Raw genomic sequence first — 21,253 nt, 5'->3', positions numbered from 1 at the left:
TGGGGATATTTTTACAAGCTAAACTGGCGCCTCTGAGGGCAGCAAGCATGGTCTGTGTTGTGAGAGGTGGTGGCACCCACCCCTTGCTCCACACAGCTAAAAGTCCTGTTTCCTTGGATGAGGCACAAGGTGGGATCTATTTTCTGCAGTAATCAATCATCTGAGTTGTAGGGCAGGAGAGTTTCTATACCCACACCCACTCACTGAAAAAACTCTCCCCAGTATTTCCATGCTTCCCTTTTTGCCATTAAGACAAGATTTTCTCCTGCAACTGAACAGTAAGTGCTTCATAAACAGTTCCTCCGCCTGCAAGTGGACCTTGAAAATTGATTATTTTTTGTTTGTTTCTTTTAGTCTCCAAATGTTTCTGCCATTATGAGGCAGGCAGTTATTTTGCTAGGAAGGAATGTGAGGAATTAGAAAAGTTGAAAGCGATTAGGACTCTGTCTTTTAAGACAGAACCTTTCACAAAGCCTGGCATTCAGCCTGCTCAGAGTGAGCATCATAAGACACCCTGAAGCCTTGAAATCCCTCAGTTTTAAACCCCATGGGGTGGGTTTTGCATTATCAGAGAAGAGATGGTATTGCAGAGACTATTTGCTTCATATTTTAAAGGCCTCTGAATTAATATTTATTCTAAGTAGATGTTTATTTTTGGATAGTTTTATTGTTTATAGGAAGGCCACAAAGAGTTCAATGTTATGGAGAACTGGTTACTTTGTATTTATGGTTAACGAAAAAGAAGAAAAAAAGAAAGTTCTAAACAATCCTGCCCCAGTTCTTTATTTCAGGAGACAATGTACTTTCCACCCATGCACAGGCAGTGCTTTACAGGCTGTATAATAAAACGCTGTTCCAGATATTGTCTAAATAGAAACAGATTTAACCCTGCTGTTGTGACTTGCATTGCTGGGTAATGAAAGTTTTCAATCTGGTTTTACTTTGTTTTATGCTCGCTGGAGAGCTGCACATCCACAAAATCGTGCCTGATGTACAGAGACCTGTTGTTCCAATGCCATCTGTTTGTATATAAAAGGTGAGCATCCCCACAAACAAACAAACAAACAACCCCATGATTTGGCCTTTTCTGATATGCAATGAATTGCAATTCAGCCCTCAAAGTGAAATTTCCTGCAAAGACTGCAGGTAATGGAAAAGAACCCAGTGGTTGCAAATGAGATTTGAAGGTACTTATGACAAGGAGGTGGTGGTTCCTATGCCTTCCTGACAAAAGGTCAGAAACCCATAAAATTTCTCACCCTAAATCTCTTTGAGAGTGAGTCAAATAATTTACGTATGCAGTCATTCATTAATGGCACACTCAAAACTGCTGAAAAGACTTTTTAATTTAAGTTGGCTTTGAAAATTACCCATTGCTGTGTTACCTAAAGCAACCTCCCAGTGTTTCTCCACAGGGGAAAAGCCCTGTGATAAGAGATAGTCCCTGAAGATCTGAGAACAAAAGATGGGCTGCAGCATCTGCATATCAGGAAACGGTCCATTACTCATTAATTGCTCCATTTCCGTGCACCAACGGGGGTCACCCTGTCACTGAGGACCAGAAAGATTGTAGCAATAATATAAATACCTCTTTATTTACAGTTTTGCAAGAAAACAACTTTCCATGTTTGTTATTATGTAGAGACTGGGTGTTTTTTTTTAAGTTTCCACAAATAAAACACTCTGGGAGGACAGTAGGAAGTTTGTAATTTGAAGCATTTTGCTGTAGGACTAAAGGCGTATTTCCATGTGTCTCAGAGCCACGTCCAGCTGTTGGGACATGAACTAAGGACTAGGAGGAACCAGATTCTCCTCTTTGCTCCCCTTCCCATTTCCTGTACGACCTTGAACAAGTTACTGAGTTTCACTGCCTGTGTGTACTGGCAGTACCCTGCTATTCTTCCTTTTATAATCTGTGATACTCCCTTTTATACTTTTAAGTATTTTAAATCTAGAAATGTGACCCTAGTTTGGGGGTTCCTGTAGCTTCTGGACCTACTGACTGGGGTCTGTATGATTCCCTGCTCCAAAGTGGTCTCATCCCTGAGCTGGTGCTGGGGGAGGATGGAGGGAGGGTGTCAGTGCTCAGCTGCCCCAGCACTGTGCCCTGCCTGGGCCTGGGATCTCTGTGCTTTTCCCATCTGCAGATCAGAGGTAACAGGAATCACCTCCCGCAGGAGAAGCTGGGTGGGGGTAAATGCAAGTGACTCTAAGGGCAGGCATTATTATCATAATGTGTGTCTTACAAGTGCTGGAGGTAGTCACTGCAACAACATCCCCTAGAATTTGTGTCCACTTGAACTGCTCTGTCTGTGTAATCACAGAGCAAGAATGGGCAGGTATGACTCTGATTCTTATCATCGAGGATTAAAACACAGCAATCACCCCAGCCCACCTCTTAGTATTCATTTTACTTATTAAAGCTTCCCAACAAGTTTCTGCAGTGATGTTATCTGCTAAATTGTGTGAGGTTTCTGATCATTAAGTGGATCGGTCTTCAAAGAGCTAAATGAAAATGAGCAATAAATATCAGTGTTACTTAGGTCATATAGTGCAAAATGACAAGGAGACCGAAAGACCTTCTGGCAACTGCAGAACAAACAAATATGAAATAGATTCACCAGCACTTTTTGTGGGTTTTTATAAAGTTTCTCAATTTTTAATTTTTTTTTTTTTAAAGCAAGTTAAAATGGAGAAGCAGATGTCTTAAAGAGAAGGAGTTCTTGAATTCCCCTGTCTGTTTTGTTCCATTGTTGTGACCTGAAGTGATGTATTTTTACTCCTGCACTAACTTTCTTCTCTGCAGAAAGGACATTGTAATATTTATGTATGCTCTGGGGAAGGTATCATTATTATGGCAATTTCTCCAGTGCTTTGCACATAGACAGATGCATTTAAGAAGGTGAGCCTCCCGCTGGTGGGTGTAAACAGGAGCTTGGAGTTCTGCACCTGCAATTGTGTTTCCTGTATAAAACTGAGCACTTGTACCAGTAGCAACCTGACTGCAGAGATAAATGAGGCAGCAGCAGTTGCAGTAACTCCTGCTTGTATCTGTGTTTTCATTCATTTGGAAAAATAACCAGCCACAACTGTTGTCAGGGCAGATTGTATCCCCAACCAAACACTGTGAAAATCTTCCACTGCAGTATTAAACATTGCATGATTTCTTAGACAGTATTTTAAGGACTTACTTTTACTCAGTGAAAATATAATGAGAAAAAAATCAAAATTCTGCAACTTCTTATATCTTGATTGCTCTTTTTTAGTCCCTTCCTCTAGTCTAAAATTATGGCAGCAGCCAAGGTGAATAGTAGGTTTCTCCTAGATAAGCAGGCTAAGCCTGTGAATATTGCTCTGGTGAAGCCACATGCTCCTCCTTTATAATGTGCCAAGAGCTCTGAGAGCCTGATGTGCCCATGCAGGCTCCAGCAAACCAGGGACAAACTCCTCACCCCACTATGAACCCACTCACCCAGCTCTCAAAGGCCAGAATTTTGCTCTTCCCAGCTTTTCTCCTTCCAAAGAAGCAATATTTAAGAGGAGGAATTTGTGTTGTAATAAAAATAACAAAATTTAACTGAACTTATTTATTTGTCTCTTTTACTGTCTTAGCTGCTGGCATCTCTTCTGTGGTGACTGAAACACTCTTGAGTTACAAGTGGGATCAAAAAGAAAGGGGACAGTCAATTCAAATAAGTTTGAAAGACCTGAGGCACAGAGAAATGGAAGGAAGAGTCACTTTTCGAAGCAGAAGAGAAAGAAGGCTATAACCCAAAAACCCAGTGTGAAGGTGACAGTCATTTCCTATTTCTGTGAAGCCTATTGAGGTTTCTCTAAAGGAAGTGGGGGGTGGGGAGAGAGGACAGTTCCTGGCATTTTCCTCAGCTTAGAAAGCAGACAAAAGTCATCGGGCTCCTACGTGACTGAGAGGAAGCGTTACGGAAAGCGCGAGCTCTGTGCGGCACCGCGTGCTCCAGGGCCGGGCACCCAGCAGGGCTGCCAGGGCTAGAAACCTTTACCCTTATCTCACCCCACAGTGCTGTTCCCTGAATACAAGGAAAAAAAGCCTGGCTGGATGATAAAATGATTCAGGGAAGGGTTGGAAGGTCCTTGACTCCATTCATCCTGCAGCTTGGGGCTCTGTGGATCCTTCACACTGGAGTGTGCTGTCCTCTGCACCTTCTGAGCACACCTGGGCCACATCTGCTGTGTGGTGACACAAAGACACCCAAACCCCTTCTCCAACCTGGTGAAATGGTTATTCCCAAAAAGCACCAGCAACAAAAGAGTCAAATGAGATGGCTGGAGAACACATGTTAATTGGTTTCAGGAGATCTTCAAACAAGGCTCAGAAACAAATCAAAGCCATGCAAGGTAACTGTAAAATTTATTGTTCCAAATTAAATTACGGGATAGTTTTTAAACATAATATTTTAAACTTCCATGGAAGCATCCTAGTGCTTCTAAATTATAACTGATCAAGGCATGATATGAAATACTCTGGCTCCCATCCTGCAGATAAGTAAATCAGGCACAATGCAGAGGAATGAAGGCTTGGATGTGTTTCCTGGGAATGGGTGTAAGGACACACATCACCTGGGCTCTCATCTGATTGATGTCTGTCTCCTTCTTCCCTTTTCCTGGTGAATATAGAGATCATCCATCTGCACAGCAAATGGAGGGGGGCCAGCTACAGAGGTTTTGGTTGTCTTATGGGATCAGATCTCCAATGACTTGGACAAGGACAGAGAACCAAGTGGCAGCACTAGGATGAATGCCAATGGATTCTGCTCCCATTTTTTGGTTAATAGGTATTCAGCTGAGGAGGGCAGTTTTGTGCAGGGAAAAATTCATTATATAAATATGTACTGAGGTGAAGCAAACCAGAATGAAGATTAGAAGGAAGAAAATTCTGGTCTTGGTTCTCAGCTCCTAAAGTATGACATTCTAAGCTGAAATGGTTTGCCTTGTGCTGGAGCCTGGTGTGAGGGGCCCATGTTTTTAAGGATGTCATTTTGCATTTGTTGTACCAGTTAGGATTTACATAGCCTTCTGTAAAATCAGGGCCATAAATGTTGATTTTAAACAAAGACATTTCCATAGGATCTTTATTGTCTGTGTAGTGGTAAAGTGCTATGAATAATTTTTCCCAGGTGCTTAAACAGGTGGTGTCTTCAAGGGAAGCAGGGCTTCTTTCATGTTCCCTATAATTTGTGCTGTCTTAAGCCTTCATTGTCAATGTCTTGGGTGAACATTTATGGCTGCCTGAAATGTTCCTTCTCCACAAAGATGCTGGATACCCTGCTCCAAGATTGGAGTAGAAGCGTTACAGTTATTTATTTACAGGGAAGGAAATAACACAGTGGCTCTATTTGCTATTCCTAAATTTATTTTCTCTTCTTTTGTGCAGTGTAAAAATGTTAGTCATCTCCAATGGCCCTTGGATATAAGCTTTCCAAATATATTCTCATACTCTATATAGACGCAGTGATGACACTCCAGCAGTTCAGCAACAGGAAATCTGAAATAGTGGCACTAAATGACAAGGAAAAAAAATCACCAGGGAGAAAACTCTCCATAAAAGTCTGAGGATTATTATGGAGCATTGGGAAATGTTGCCAGTGCTGGACTGAATACTCGTTGAGCCTTCATTTCTCAGACATCATTGATTAAAGGTGGATGGAAAAGTGCCATACAAAAGAGCAGATTCACGAGCTTCAGCTTTGCCTGTTTCCATCTGCTTTGGGGCTGTAAGTGCAAATCTGTGTAACAAAATTGGGATTTTTAATCTTGTGTTTAGGGCCCAAGCAAAAGTGGCTGGACTGAGGAGGGGCTGTGTCATGATGCTCATGAGGCTGTGCCCCCTTCATTAGGAACTCCATTCAGAAATGGGAAGCAAACTGCAGCAGCCAGGTTTGAAAATGGGGATGGATGTGACTCCAAGTTTCCATCTCCTCATTCAGTTTTTTAAAAAGCGATAATACTTGCTTTCCTAAGAAACATGTGTCATGGGCTTGGATTTATCAGCGTTTTTAAAAGCAATGGATGTGTCTGCTTGCTGGGATCCATCAATTATGAGGGCATATATAAGCTGCTTAAACATTTCCATGTGGTTTTGGGGTCTCCCTCAGTGATGTCCTGTGTCCATCCTGTCCACGCTCATTTAATCTGGCACACAGAGAATCCATCATGACTGATGACACTGCAGAAGTGAGTGATTGGTCTTTCCCTGGTGGGTATGTGCAGAGATTATCCATCTACACACACACAGAGGGAAAATGCACATAGGTTTTAGTGGGGGATACCTGAAAGAGTTTGTACTGGGATGATTCAAGACATTCATTCTTCAGCCAAAGAGCTCAAAGAAATAAGAAGCAAAAATATGGTAGTATATGAAAATATCACCTCTGCTTCTCCAGCCACATGTAGATCATCCTGAGGGATAAATAATACTACTTATATCTATTTATTTATATAGAGTTATATTTATGTGTGTGTATATATGTGAATGTAAACTTTTTTCCATTAAAGGAAAAGCTGTGATTAGGGCATGCAAGCTGAAGCAAACTCCTGCCTATCTATTTTGTTCGAGAACTCTGGAATAATTTTTTTCGTCTTGCTCCTCGTCATTTTTCCAGCCATATGGATTTGCCAGTTCACTGCATCATTGCATGTTTATAACACAGCATTTCTTCAGCAGCTGTCACTATCTCATAATGCCATAGTACATCTTGTATACTGAGTTGCAGGCCACAGTGCTATAGAAAAGAGCTTACACTTAAAGAAAAAAAAAAACAACAAACCTTGACATCCATTGGGATGCTGGATATAGAAAAGGCAGGGAAAGTGCTATGAACTCCCTCAGATATGTCCATTGTTCCAGCTTTGTGTCAGGGCTTGACATTTATCATCGTGCAGTTTAGGGTACATGAAGCAGAGATAGGCTCCTCTCTCTCCTTGGCTGTCCTGTGTCATACAGCCTGGGAGCCTGACTTGCTAGCTACTTCTAAGTTGTGTTTTTAACTGGGAAAAAGATGGGTGAAACTAGAATAGGTACATGCCCACACAAAAGCTGTGTGCAGATTTTGGAGATTTCCGTGAAGGGGATAAAAGCTGCCCCCAGCCTTGGCCATACATTCAGGTAACAGCTGAGATGCCAAAACGTTGATAGATGTGTGATCTTCTCCCCTGTCTGAAAGATAAAGGGTCTGGAAGAGCTGAGTTAAGATGATGTTGTCTGGAGAGGTTCTGACAGAAGTACTGTCACCTGCCACTGCTGCTGTCTTCCTTGCCCAGCAGCTTTCAGACATGGCCAAGAGCTGGAGCAGTTTCTGTCTGGACTCTCCTGTCCATCACCCACGCTGGGCCAAAACACAGCATCTGCTGAGCATGTGGGAAATGCTGCTCTGGCTGTGTGAGAGCAAGTGTGGTTTTGGGTCACAGAGAAGGGAGACTTTTGCCCTATTTCTCGTGCAATCACAGAGAGCTTGAGATTCATTGTGTTGGGCTATCCCAGCTGAAAAGCTGCCCACACAAGGCTGCACGTTCTGCAGATGTTCAGGCTGCTCAAACTTTTTCAGAAGTTTGGTGTGTGTGACTTTTAGTTCATGCTTATCATTTGACCATCACCAGAACAGGAAGAAAGGTTTGGTGATTTTTGTTGTTGCTATTCTTTCTAATGAATATTGTGACATGATATCTTGAATTATCAGAGTATCATACAGTGTGCTGCAGATAGTGGTTTAATGATGTAACATCCCTTCACAGGAAGTAACCTAAATACCTGGCTAGTTAGACTGAATGTGATCAGGTCACAAAATGGCCTTTCTGGCTCATCTCATGTGGGCCTGTGCGATGAGATTTTCAAAAACCAAACTCAACAGGGAAACATTTCTTCCTGTATTCAGTCATTAGCAGAGAAAGAGCAATTGTACAGTACTAAGATTATCCAGCAGTAGAAAGAACATCCTAATCCCAGACATGAGAGACAGGATGTCCATTAGGAATGGTAGCCACTGATCAATAGTCTAATTTAGCATAGAGAGGTTTTATTGCTCTGGGAGCTGGAAGGAGAAGAGGGAGGTATTGCAGTGTCTTCAGTTCTAGTTCTGTCGCTGATGCACCCCAAAGAAACACTGGCTGACTCCACTGCTTTTCCACAGCCATAGGATCAAGCAATAATTCTAAACTAGCAGACCATTATGTATTTTGAATGCGTATTTGATTGTGTATGGGGTGGCATAAAGCAAGAAAATCCATTTTTGACAATGTCAGAGTAAGCTGACATTTGCCTGCAGTTTATTTTGGATCAAATCCAGCAAATTTCTAGGCCATCAGCAAAGAAAATAACTCAGAAAATCTTTTTTCAAGCATTTCGTGCCATTTCATTATTTTTTCTATTTTTTTAATTAAAGTGTAGGGATAAAATTCCAAAGCAGAGCTTAAAAAAAAAAAAAAAAAAGTCCTTTCTACAATATGCAAATATTTTCTACAGGGTATTTTTAATGTTTTCAGAACACCTCTGTCCCCCATTGCCCTCCCATGCTTCTCAGAAATGAACTGGAAGCTGGTGAAGCGCATCACCTCCATGAGTGAACTCGGCTGCCAAAGGTTTTTCCAACCAGATGAAGGGGTAAAAGTTGCTATTATTACATGAACTAGCTAATTAAGAGCGAGCATCACCAGCAAAGCCTTTCTGTGCTGGAATTTCTCTGGGAGTCAGGCAATCACATGAGTGGGAGGTGGCAGGCAGGGTGCTCGTGCTCCTGCTCTGCCTCCTCCCAGGAATTGCTTCCTGTCTAAAGCTGGGGAGGCCATGTCTACCCTAACCCAGGGAAAGTGATAAAATGCTGCTAGCAGAGCCTAATAGATTTTCAAGGAGATTGAGCAGGAGCCACGGAAGGTAGCAGTGAGGCATGGAAAGCAAAAGTACACCAGGCCTCGTTTAATTATCTTTTTCACACTGCATTAATCATCACAAAAACAGGATTATGCCTATTTTTACATCAGTGTTGGAGGGTAATACAACTGTCATTTTGTGCACTGTCTGTCATTAGCAACTGTTAAATTAAAGGTTTGAAAAGTAAAATAATGAAGTCAGACTGCTCCCTTGACCTATTTTTCGCCAAGAACTTTTTTCCCTTTGACCTCTGAATCTGGATTTCCCTTATCAAATCATCATGCTTTCCCCAGCCCCCACAGTCACCCTGGTATTGGTTGTTCCCATGACCTCTCTCTTCAGCTGTCTGGTTTTTTGTGGTGGTTTGACACAGTAACTTTTTTTTTCTTCCTGGAGCATCCCCAATTCCTTCACTAGAGAAATTTTCCTCCTTCTCCAGTTGCTCTTCCAGCACCTCTGCTGGTGCCTCCTGTGAGCACAGGCTCCAGGTTCCCTCAGTGTCTGCTCTGGGGCTCAGCTCAGGCCCTGTCCCACCAGCTCAGTGCCCAAGCCTCCCTTGCACCTGTTCCCTGTTTATGCCTCTGTTCCTTGTAGGTGTAAAAGGTCCCTTATGTGCACATTCTTACTTGTCTTTCTCCTTCTCTTTACTTCTCCATTGCTATTTTTCTCTCTAACTTCCTCACTCTCCTCCTCCTCTGTCCCTGCTTCCTCCTTTTTGCCTCCACACTTGAAATAATTTAAATCACTCATTTTTTTTTGCTGTGGTCTCCATCCAGATGCAGCCATGATCTGGTGCTTCTAAAAGAGGCACAGAAATTTGGCTTTCTCTGTGCTTAGATTCTGGTTTAATGATGTGGGATCCTTGCTCACCCCCACAAGGGCAATAAATGAGTTATGAAGTTAAATATACCTTTTACTACACTTGCATAATTATTCTTCCTACACTCTGAGAGGTAGAGGTTCTCTATTAAATTTAACTGTAACAATTGTCTCAAGGATGTCTCATGCTGACTGTTGCAGCAAAACATGAAGTTTTTGGTGTTCTTAAAAGACTGACCTTGCACTTCACCGGGAATTACCTTGGTCTAAATTTATGGGACAGGGATGAAAAAAATAAGTGTGTGATGTCCTCTTGGGTGGAATTCATCCTAAGCTTCTCCACTCCTTATAGTCCTGAATCAGTACAAACCCTGGCAAATAGCTCACCTGCACACACCTGTGCCTGCTCTGTATTAGCTCTGACTTGGAGGTACAGAGGTGTGAGAATTGCAAAGTTAGGCAAAATTCCAAGCTGATGTGTAAGATGCTGGGTTTTTTATGGGGGTGAAATGATAGGACATAAGTCTGAAATCCAGACTATGACAATTTCCAGTGATTTAAGGGTACAAAATGAATCAGATCAGTCACAGCTCTGGTTTCAGAGGAATGTGCAGGAGTATATCTTCCCACATTAACATCCCCTGACTGTGATCAGTCTTTATCACCCAAACCTCGACCTGAACAGTGGACAATCGACTGCAGCTGTTTCTACTTTACTAATTTGATCTACCTAAGGAAACCACTCTTGCAGGAACTCTAAAGATGAAAAATAGCACCAATTATATTCTCTAATACAATTGATTTCTTAGTACCCGTGTGTATGGTTCTGATTCTGTACAATTCTGCTGCCAACTCAGTAAGAAGGGATTTTATGATGGTCTCAAAACTTTCTTTCCAAAGACTGTGTATGAACACACTGCAAAGCTATGTACATAGGCAGATACTTCACAACTGAATAAATAAGATTAACTGTATTCAGATCCAAAATTTTACCCATTTTTACAACAGTGGGTCAAATAAATGTAGCAAACCCTCTTTTTGGTTCTTGTAGTTTCCATTTTAACGTGCTCCCATGTGCAACTTTCACTGCAGTTGGCACTGAAGGCAAATTTGCTCTTCTGCTAGTGAACCCACAGCAAAGGCATTGGGAGGCAGCTGAGATCTCTCACATAACAAAAAAATAGCTGTGCTCATAGAGTATCTAATATTACAGTGTAAAACCCAGTGTGTTTTAAGATTAACCAAAGCATTTCCCTTCTCATGCCACCGAAGAGTCACCTCTGGAACTCACTGACACCTTAGCAAAACTTCCATTGGGCACAGTTACACAGGTATGTATTGTAACACTCATGTTCATAATTCAGGGTTTTATAGAGGACCTAAACCTTCTGTTTCACCCAGGAAATCAGTATCTGGTTATGCTCTGAGGAAGTGCCTGTGCAAGTAGGTTACTCCAGCAGGTCGCTGCAGCCGGTATTTTTCACCTTGCTCCAGAGAGGGTGGGAGGATCTAGCAACTGATGAAGACAGGATAGCAGACAAGACAGAGCTTTGGCTTGATTCCATATGATAATTTCAGTGTAATTGTTTTGCCTTCAGGCTGCTGTATCTGATTAGACCAGTCTCTCGCTGATCCAAGGTTAGGAGAATGCAAAACCACTGTAGTGTTGTGCTAAACACAATGCAGCCAGACCAAATAATCTGGGCCAGTTACCCATGCAGATCTGCAGATAGAAGCACACATGCAAGTTTTGCATGAGGAACGTAACACACAGTAGCTCCAAATTTGGGAGGAGGATTAATAATTTGTTAAGATAAAAGTTGTGGTCTCTACAGTAGGTTGGGTAATCATATAAATAAATGTAAAAGTCCATTTTAGAGCAGCCTTCTTTTAATACTAATTGGATGCAAAAAATCTTATCACATTAGTAACCTTCATACCTTTATAATAAGTCTTTTATTGTATTAGCCAGCTTGGTTTTCACTAATATGATACGAAAGACTTGCTAATATATTAGGAAAGTCACTAACACTATTAATTTACTAGATAAATTACTTCTCTATCTTGGAACTTTAAATGAAATGGAATTCACTAATCCTAATTGGTTTGCCTTCTACCAGAATTATTTCCCATTAGTTCAGCATGTTTTCTTTTTTCATACTTGAACAGAAGAGATTTCTTAAACTCAAAGCCTTGGGGTACAGTATATGGGTTTATTAATTATCAGGTATTCATTCAAGGGGGTTAATTAAGCAATAACTTTCCATTGACTGGAATATACAAAGGAATAAAAGGCTTGACTTGTCCTGCTGATTAAAGCACTGAGGCCGTTGTGTCATCATTTTGCTCCATTTGATTGTGGGGGAATAAAGATTTTTCCACTATTTAGCACAGAGCTCAGAGCCCCCATTCCTTATGTGTAGAAACTTTGTTGGTTTGTTGATTTTTGTCCTTTTTTCCTCCCCCATCTCTGCCTGGCAATGAGGGTTGTGACCTTCCCTTGCGGCTGTGGATCTTGGTGCTGTTATCCACTGCAATGCAGTAACAGGAGCTAAATCCCCTGGGAAATGAGGAGCCAGTGCTGAAGGCAGCATCCTGCTGAGTGGGTTGGGTATCTCACTGTAAGCACATGACACTTCTGCTGAGGGGATGGTACTTGGCTGTGTATTGGCTTCCAGGCAGAGTTTATGGTGTTGGCTTTGATGTTTGGGCCTAATTCAAACCTTTTTGGAATCAGTGGAAGGACTCTCCATGTGCTTCAATTGATTTTGGATCGGGCCCAGCAGCCTTGGAATAGCTTGTCTGTGTGAGAGACACCCTCTCTTCTCTGGGGATGTTGCCTCATCGTTTGAGAGGAGCAGCATGTCAGCTAGAACAGCTCCTTTTGGGAAGGGGTTGAGCTCCTCTCAAATGAGGAGTGAGACTCCTGCAAGGGTTACTTTAGTCCCATGGTCACCCTGCAGGAACTGGAATCTGTTGCCTTTTAGGACATACCTTTAAGAAGTGGATCCTTTGAGGGTGTGAATTCATAGATTGGAATAGGTGAAAGAGAAATGGGGTTTTCCTAGAGTTTCCCCAGGTCCCACTGAACTCCATTTCATGTAGCAGCCTCCCCGGGGCCGTGACAATCTGTTTTAATTAGAGCTGTCTCTGAGCATCTCTTGATTATGCTGAGGAATGGGGCTGCAGAGAGAATTCAGCTGACCCAAGCTGTGGGAGCGCAAAGGCCATCGTCACGCAGGCCTCCCACGTACCCTCATTTGCACCGAGTGAGGCTCCAGCCCAAGCCAGCTCGCTGCTGGCCAGGCTCTGGAATCCATTTAGAAAAGTTTGTGGTTGTGTCTGTGTGTTGGTAAATGCATATGATGCACTGGCTGGGGCTGCCTGAAACTGCAATCAGCCCTGCATCACTGAGTCAGCGCATCCCGAAGCCTGAGCACATCTCTGCCCAGGGGAAGCAGGGCTGCTCCCCACCACGCCCTGGAGGGTGGGGCCTCCGGGTACCAGCCAGGAGCCCACTCGTCCTGGGCAGAGAGAGAGAAAGAGGTGGAGCTGCAGGCTGGAAAAATGTGTGATATTAGAGTGACTGCTGAGTTTATTCCCCAACAAGCGTTAGCTTGCTTTTCTTCTTGATTGTTTTGGTGATTGTGGCAAAGTGCAGATGTTATGCAATGGGAGGACTGGTAACACTGGTCACTGCCAACTGTAGTGCCAGGAGTCGTTTATAAGCTTCCCCAGCAATGAGCTCTGTCAGCACATGCTTCACCTCGTTGTTGCCATTGCAGGCACCACTGTTGAGCCAAGCTGTGCTGTGACTGAGGCACCCCTTCCACACCACTCAAATGGGAGAGGAGCTTCTTGCCCCTGTGAAACCACTGTGCTGTGCCCTTGCCATGCTCTGTTAACTCTTGCAGATGAGCTCTGCAGCTCAGCTAGAGAAGCCAAAATTCCAGCATCACCTTACCAAGAGGGACGTTTTGGTGAAACGAAAAGGTTTCGAAATCCCAGCAAGAAGGGTTGTAAGATTGCCTTGAGTGCTTGAAATAATGTGTGTATACATATATCTAGGTATACCTGTATAACTGCATGAGCCAAATGACTTGTTTTGGCTTGCTTATCATTCTAAGACATAAAACAGGTAATCTAGCTTTATTTGACACCTACAATAATCATCCAAGAAAATGAGAGGCTCTGTAATGGAGATCTATAAACAGGTCTTGCAGGTCATTCCCACCAGCTGGCTCTGCACACCAGGGCTCTATGGAAACGTGACTATAAACACTGTGTTGGATCAAGAGCTGCTCTACTGACAGAAGAGACGAACACTAAAGCAGTACAAAACTGAGTAAGTCTCAGAAAATGATTCACTCTCTTAATTAATTTTCCATTTTGGTTGGTGGAATGCCCTTAGGTGGCTGCAGAGGGCTCGAGTTTCTTCTCTCTGGGCAGAGTTCACCTTTGCACAAGGACTGGGAAACTCTCCTCTCCCACCCTCCACACACTGAGAAGCCCAGGCAAGATCCTTTAAGGGAATATTTTCCTCTACCCAAATCATTCTGAATCACACTAATTTCTTAAGGCACAATCATATGTGGCTCAGAGGCTTATTTAATTGCCAGTGCAGTGCTGTGCTGGGAAGCCTGTAGCCTTGCTTTGTTAAGCAATGCCCCTTTCCCATCTCATGGAAAGTATCCCCAAGTGCAGTTTTCTGTCCTGGCAGCCCCCAGTCAAAGCAGCCCTGTGTGTGAGCAGCCCTTCTTGCAAAAGATGCAGCATTCCCAGCTGCCTTCTGCTGGGATTATTCATTCCCTGGGTGCACCAAGCACTCATACAATAAAGCAGAGCAGGGGAGAAGACCTGGGCATGCGTTCCCTATCCGTGCAGGATCCAAATGCCTCTGGTTCCATCTTGTACCACGACAGCTGGAGCAAATTCATGCAGCAATGCCAGCATCTGCAGAGTGCTTTTCTGTCAGGTTTGTGTGGTTGTCCAAGTTCAGTAGAAACAGTTTGCTTGCTTTCTTTTGGATAATAACTAACTGAAGGCTCTGCTCCAGCCATTTCTTCCATGATTTACAGCCACATCCTTAGGCACAGTTTTCCCACTGAAATCCTTCACTCCCATCAGGAGACAGGATGACAGGAGTGGAAAGAGCCCCCATGTCATGCCCCAGGCCATCCTAGGGAGGGGACAGGCAATCCTGAGCCTTATCTCTCCCAGGTCTTCCCCTACAATATGCTTGGAGAAGTGACTAAGCTGGGGAGAGGAGCTGGAGCAACATGAGGTAGATGTGTAGGAGGTTGCCATTGGAGCTGCTCCAGCTTGTGCTGGGAGTCACCTTGACCCAGAGCTACATAGGAAATGTAAAACTGAATTTCTTCTTTCCATTTCTGCCCCATAAACTGCGCAGCATAAAAATGTATCACTTTCTTATTTTCAAATAGCTTTTCTATATGCATTATTAATGTAACTAAAACCCAAACCCTCAATTTATCACTCCCTGGATGCTCGCACTTAGAAATGTGTGTTATATCATTGTCTGTTTAGAGATGGTGTTAAGTTCTAGCTTGAAAAGAAAGGTGTGGTGTTGGCAACTGTGTCTTTCCTGAGAGGACACTAAAGTAAAGTGTTGGGTTTTTTTTCAGGACAGAAGTGTGTAAGGGTCTCCCCTGATATGGGTGTAGGGGGACATCAGGATAAAGAGAGGGCATGGCCCTATTTACTCTTTACCACCAGGCAGGAGCTACAATTTGGCTACTTCTGCCATTGAGCCTGCATTAATGCAATTCCATTTTTCCTCCTTCCAATATTTTATTGATAAATATCAGTTTAAGACCTAAAATAGCCCATTAATAAATCATGGATATTTTTTCCTATCATGCTTTCATCTGGTTAAGGCCTAAATTTCTACTGCCCTGAGGAAGACTTTGATTAGAGCTCCTTATGGTACCAGAGATGGAAGGTTTATGCAGCTGGAGGTTTTTAGCAAACCGTCAGAAGCTTTAAAGTTTCATTTTGCTCCTGAGAAAAGCTGATGGCAGAAGAATAGGTTCTCAGACTGGTAGAAAATTACTGACAACCCTAAGAAACCAGGTAGGGGCTGCAGTTTTGACACTGTGAGGATTTTGATGTCAAGATTCCCATGAAAGCCATTCGGGTAATGACTTCACAGGCTCTTCACAACCTGTCTTAGATGGATTTGAGCAGCAGATCTGTGCTAAAGGGGAAGGGGACACGACTCCCTTTCCCTCTGAGGAAGAAGGAAGGTGCAGACTATGCAGCTGTTGGCTTCTCTACAGCTTGGTGTGGCCACAGGGCAGGGACCACCCATTGCAGAGACCTGTGAGGGATGTGCCACCTGCCCAGCCATTCGTCCCCAGGAGGGCTCACCCTGAGCAAGGTGTGCATCAGTGCAGTGACCCTGAGCCACCAGGGCTTTGGAGCTCATCAGGGCTCATGCAATGCCAGGGTGGAGGCCACAACACCTTGGGCCCCAGCCTGGCTTCTGCCAGGTGGGGAAACAGCTCTTTGGAGGCTGAGGATGGGAGCAGAGCAGCGCTCACATGCACGGCTTGTGGAGGTCTGTCTGTGCCTGCAGGCAGGAGTCAGACAAGAGAGTTGAGCTGAAACTGGGAGAAATTGCTCCTGCAGCACTCTGAGCTGGGGTGTGAGGTTTCATTTCCAACATCTAGAACCTGCACTTGGGAGAAGCTGCCTGTTCAACCCTGGGCTCTGTCAGCAGGGCTGGGATTTGCCTCCCAGAATCAGCAGCCAACGTCAGGACTTTGGTGTGCCAGGCAGCAAAGGGGTCCCTTCTCCAAACATCTGCCCCCAGCACCCCACTAGAGGAGAAAAATATGAGCACAGGGAATTAAAGTGACAGCCCCTGTGATCTGGCATATGTCACTGCCTCTGAGGCTGATTTAACTGGGCAGCAGGTAGAAAAGACAAATATTCACTAGAGGAGCTGGAGAAATGGAGGCAAGGCAGAATGAGATAAAACCTCTTCCAGAGAGTGTTTTACAGTGTGGCTCCTTGGGGGGCTGGGAAGGAAGGAGCCAGTTTGCCATAAATGGAAAAAGGCTTGAACTGTCATTAATTTACCTTGTCTGGGCTTTTTACCACATTTCCATGCATGAGAAAAAAATGCACCAAAACTCACATGTTCGTTATTCTTTAACTACACAAGAGATAACTGGCTCATCACAGATTAATTTGGCTGTATATTTGCCCAGAGCATGGAAGGCCTTGTGATGGACTTCTGCTTCAGATGAAATAATCAACCCAGACTGAAAGGGCAATTTTTGTAAAGGCAATATGAAAAAAACAGGCTGCTGCTGTCTGAACTGCCTGCCTCCTGCAAATTAACAACCTAAAGGAGAGGTTTGCTTGGAAATCTGTAGAAAGGAGCAAAGCTCCACTGCTTGTACTGAGCCAAATGGGAGCAGTGAAGGCAGCAGCTTTCCCAAGGCTGCTGGTCACTCAAAGTTGATCTGGGATGTGACAGTCAACCCAGGTTCTCTCTGGCTCACACTGTGCCAAAAGGAGGTTGGGAAATCAGCCTAAATTTACCATTTCTAGCACCAGTTGATGTGTGGGTTCTGCAGGTAAATGTATGCCTGTACCAAATGTAATTTGTCCTCTCAAAAATGGTGTCAGCAGCAGAAGAGTCACTGAAAGGTTTGATCAGCCTGAAGCCAGAACTCACATAATCACTTTTGTTGTGTAAAAATTAAAGCTGATAGAAATGACAGGATTCCAGTGAGGGCCTGAACAGTCCCTAGGCTCAAGGATTCTTGGATTAAGGGCTAGAGTCTGCTAGGAAATCGAGGTTAAATTTTGTTCTTTCCCCTTTGTAGTGTTGCCTATACAGAAAAAAAAAATACTTTGAAGGAAGCAAAGTGTATATATACTTCTGCAGCCTAAGAGCTGGTTTCAGTCCTGAATACTTTTATGAAGAACTCAATAAAATGCATTTGCAAACATAATTACAGATGCAGCAATGTCCTCTAATAATGGATTATATAAAGCATGTTATGGAATACATTCATATCAACTTCTTGGTGAATTATACTACCTGCTGTAACCAGGTGTTATAAAAACAATTATGGCTCTGTGGGAATTACTGCCACAAACTATGTACCCTTTAAATAAAGTACAATTTCAGGTGGCTGTAAAAGGTGCTGTAGAGGGTGGTGAAGTTATTTTGGACATGCTGGAGCCAGCAGCAAGGGAGGGGAAGCCGTTCTTGGGGAAAGCAGGGAGATAAATGGTGCTTCAATGTGCATTGGCTGACTCTTGGCTCAAGGCCTACAGGTTGGTCCAGCTGCCCTTGTGGGGCCACAATATTTTGTCCTGGTTTGTAGTCCCAAATTCCCATCCAAATGTGAAGCCCTTTGCTCACCTAAGTAATGAATGAAAAATAATTGAGACCCTAGTCCTGAATTATTACCAAGCATTTATGAAGTTGCTTCAATTTTCTGGATTCCCCCATGAAGGTTTTATTCGAAGCCTTTTCAGTTGAATGGAAATTTACTGTTGAATTGTGCAATCTCTGGATAAAGTCTTGGTTTAATTTTGTGAGATTATTTCTTTAGGGCAGAAGGGATGTTATTCTGAGTTATTAGGTTGTGTATTTTGCTGTGTCATCAGAAAAACAAATGGATTTCTTCTTCTACTTCCTCATCACTAAAAACAGCCTCTAGTAAAAGATAAGCAGAACCAGAACAGATAAAAAGGAAGCCTCTTCCCTTTTCTCCCAGCACTGAGCCTTTACCCAAAATCTATTTTTTTTTGTATGGTTCCTGTTGTTGTTCATATATTTCCTAGTTCTGCATAGGACACGGAGCACAGTTGCAACTACACAAGTTCCCATCATGATGTTTCTTTGCTATTCAGAAAAAACCTTTTTCTTTTTTTTTTCCTCTTTTTTTTTTTTTTTTCAAAAACGGATGTGTTTAAGAATGCAGCTGCAGAAACACACTCCTCAATGCATCAGATGCAAGTTTTTGAGGATGAAATGCACCATACAGGAGGCCCAAAGCCCAGCTTTCTGGAACCAAGGACCTGCTGCTCTCCAGTATATTTTCCCTATGAAATCCAAGTAGATTATGGTGCATAACCACTGTTATGAGACATGAGATTGGGATGCAGCTGGGACATATGCATAGACACAGAAATTGAGATTTATTTCCATGCAAGCAGCTACCCTGATAATTTGCAAGTACATCTTTCCTCCAAGGACCTGAAAGCACTTCACAAATGTTGGAGGCTCAGAATGTTCTTGCACTTAAGTAAACTCCTTCTTAGAGAGGTTAAGTGATTTATTTGAGGTTTCTCAGTAAATCAGAGGTAGAGGTAGGAAGTGAAACAAGATCATGACTACAAATGACATCCTTTAACCTTTGGAGGTGCTACTGTGTACAAAGGCCTGACCCCACCAGCCCCACTCATAGGAGCAGTGTCTCTGAAGTTAATGGGATGACTGGCGTGAGAAAAGGGCTGCAATATTTGCCTCTTTAGGCCTTTCTCTGTGAAGTGTTTAATATTTCCCCAGAGGTAAGTTTGGCTTCACCTCCTACAGAGTGTCTTATAGCAACAACAACAGCAACAGAAAAGTCAGCCCCATTTTCTTCCTGTTGTGCTCAAAATCAGGATCCAAGGCAAGTGCTCTCTCTGGGCAGGCGCTAAGCCATGGGGACCTGAAGAGATTTGGTGTTTCTTGGAAATGGGCTTTGACTTCTCTGCTTTACTTCTTCACAGGGAAAGAAGAGATTTTGGGACACAGTATGGACCTGCAAAAGTCTGGCGCTACCCCAACTTCAGCAATCACAAAGACTAATATGTAAGAAAGACTGCACTAAAAATATACTGTAAAAATATATCTTTAATAAAATGAGACCAGAATTCCCAAATTCTTTCTTCTTCCTCTGCAGAAAAAAAAAAAAAAAGGTTTGTGGCTACAAGCCACTTTTTGCCTAGTTAAATCTGCGTGCTTCTTATTCCACTTCTTTAACAGGCTTGAAATGAATGAAGAGGTAGCAGACGAGAGAGTGACACAGGCAGTAAATTATGTAAGTTCCATAAATGCGTGGCAGTGGCAAGCAGGTTTCGGCGCTAATGCAGGCGGCAGAGATTCCTGCCGCTCGCTCGGGTGGGAAGGAGGGAACCTGCAGCATCTGAAGAGAAACGACTGAATCCAGCGCCTGCTCCACATCCAGCAAAGGGGAAACGACTCCTGAAACCCGCACCAGCGACAATTCCCCCTCGCTTCGACTTCGGCGACAAAGGGAAAGAGATCATTAACAGCGAGCGAGGAGAGTTTGTGGAGGAGAGAACAGAAAAAGGGAGGAAAAAAAAAAAAAAAGAAAAAAACCCCTCACGCTGTTTAACTCTGGAGTTTTTAAAAGTGCCCTTGTTTGTTTTCTTGGCAGAGGAGCGCAGCGTTTGGCACCCATCCTTGGAAGGTGGCCCAGCTGTTGGAAGGCTGGGGTTGGCCCTTCCCCGCTGTTGCTAAGCCGATGGCCCAATAGCCGGCGGGGCGCTCCACACCCTCCGCGCTCCGGCCGCATCCAGCCCCCAGCCCGCCCGCATTAAAAGCTCCTTTTCTCCCACTTGCTAATAATAATAATAATAATAATAATAACTCAGGAGAAATAAAAAATAAAAATAAAAAAAAAAAGAGCCGAAAAAGTGCGGAGTTTATGTAAGCAAAGCCTCCAAAGCGGCTCTGCCAGGAGCTGAGCAGAGAGAGGGGAGCTGGGGAGCGCCAGCCCGTGCCCGGCTCCCGCTGGGCTGGATGGGGCTCAGCGCTGGGCTCCGGTCGGACTCGTTCTGCGCTCCCTCCCTCCGCTCCCACAGCCTCAAGGTATAGGGCAGAAACAAAGGGATTTTTCTCTCCCCCCCCCCCCCCCCCACCCTTCTCCTTTTTTTCTTTTTTAATAACTTTATCAACTCCGAATCCCAGGATGATTTGTGTGTTTCATACTCTCTCTGTGCTTTTACTCTCGGTTAGAACTTGGAGCCTTTCCATTTCTCTGTTAAAAACAGAGAAATTTTTTTTTTCTTTTTCTTTTCTTTTTTTTCCCCCCCTCTCTCTCTTTCCCCCCAGTTGTTTGTGGTTTTGCTTGAAAGGGCATTGTTAACTCTTTCAACTCCTGGCTGGAATGGGCTCTCTTGGCTGAGCTATTTTAGGTATTTCTGGAGCAGCAGAATAAAGTGCTGGGTTAAAAAAACACAAATTGAAAAAAGAAGAGCAGTGATGGAAAAGATTTACATTGAAACTGCTTCTGTAGGATAACCCCAGCTAGACAAGCAGAGCCCCTGTTATGGATTTACAGGAGCCCTCACCACTTTTGCAAGGCACAAGATGAGGCCATTCCAAACTGGTGCTCAAAAGCATCGATTTAAGGGGCAGAAGGTGAGAGGTTTGGTAAAAGCACGGGAGGAGGTGACAGTCCTGGCTGCTCCACAATGCTACTGCTACTGCTGGACAGGGCTGACACCCTTCCCTGGCACAGTGTGTGCACAAAGCCT

General features: G+C 43.6%; 1 long non-coding RNA gene across 1 annotated transcript; it reads left to right on the top strand.

Annotated features, from left to right (window-relative positions):
* Positions 1–320: 320 nt before the first annotated feature.
* Positions 321–20,626, top strand: LOC139596427 (uncharacterized). The gene is made up of 3 exons (XR_011681316.1): positions 321–1,036; positions 3,613–3,790; positions 19,481–20,626. It is a non-coding gene; the product is annotated as an uncharacterized lncRNA (long non-coding RNA).
* Positions 20,627–21,253: the final 627 nt, after the last annotated feature.

The sequence above is a fragment of the Agelaius tricolor genome, unplaced genomic scaffold, assembly GCF_023055355.1.
Source record: "Agelaius tricolor isolate 1412-34295 unplaced genomic scaffold, bAgeTri1.0.p SCAF_15, whole genome shotgun sequence".
Taxonomy (NCBI): Eukaryota; Metazoa; Chordata; class Aves; order Passeriformes; family Icteridae; genus Agelaius; species Agelaius tricolor.
The sequence above is the reverse complement of the archived record's forward strand: the minus strand, read 5'-3'. Positions and strand labels throughout refer to the sequence as shown.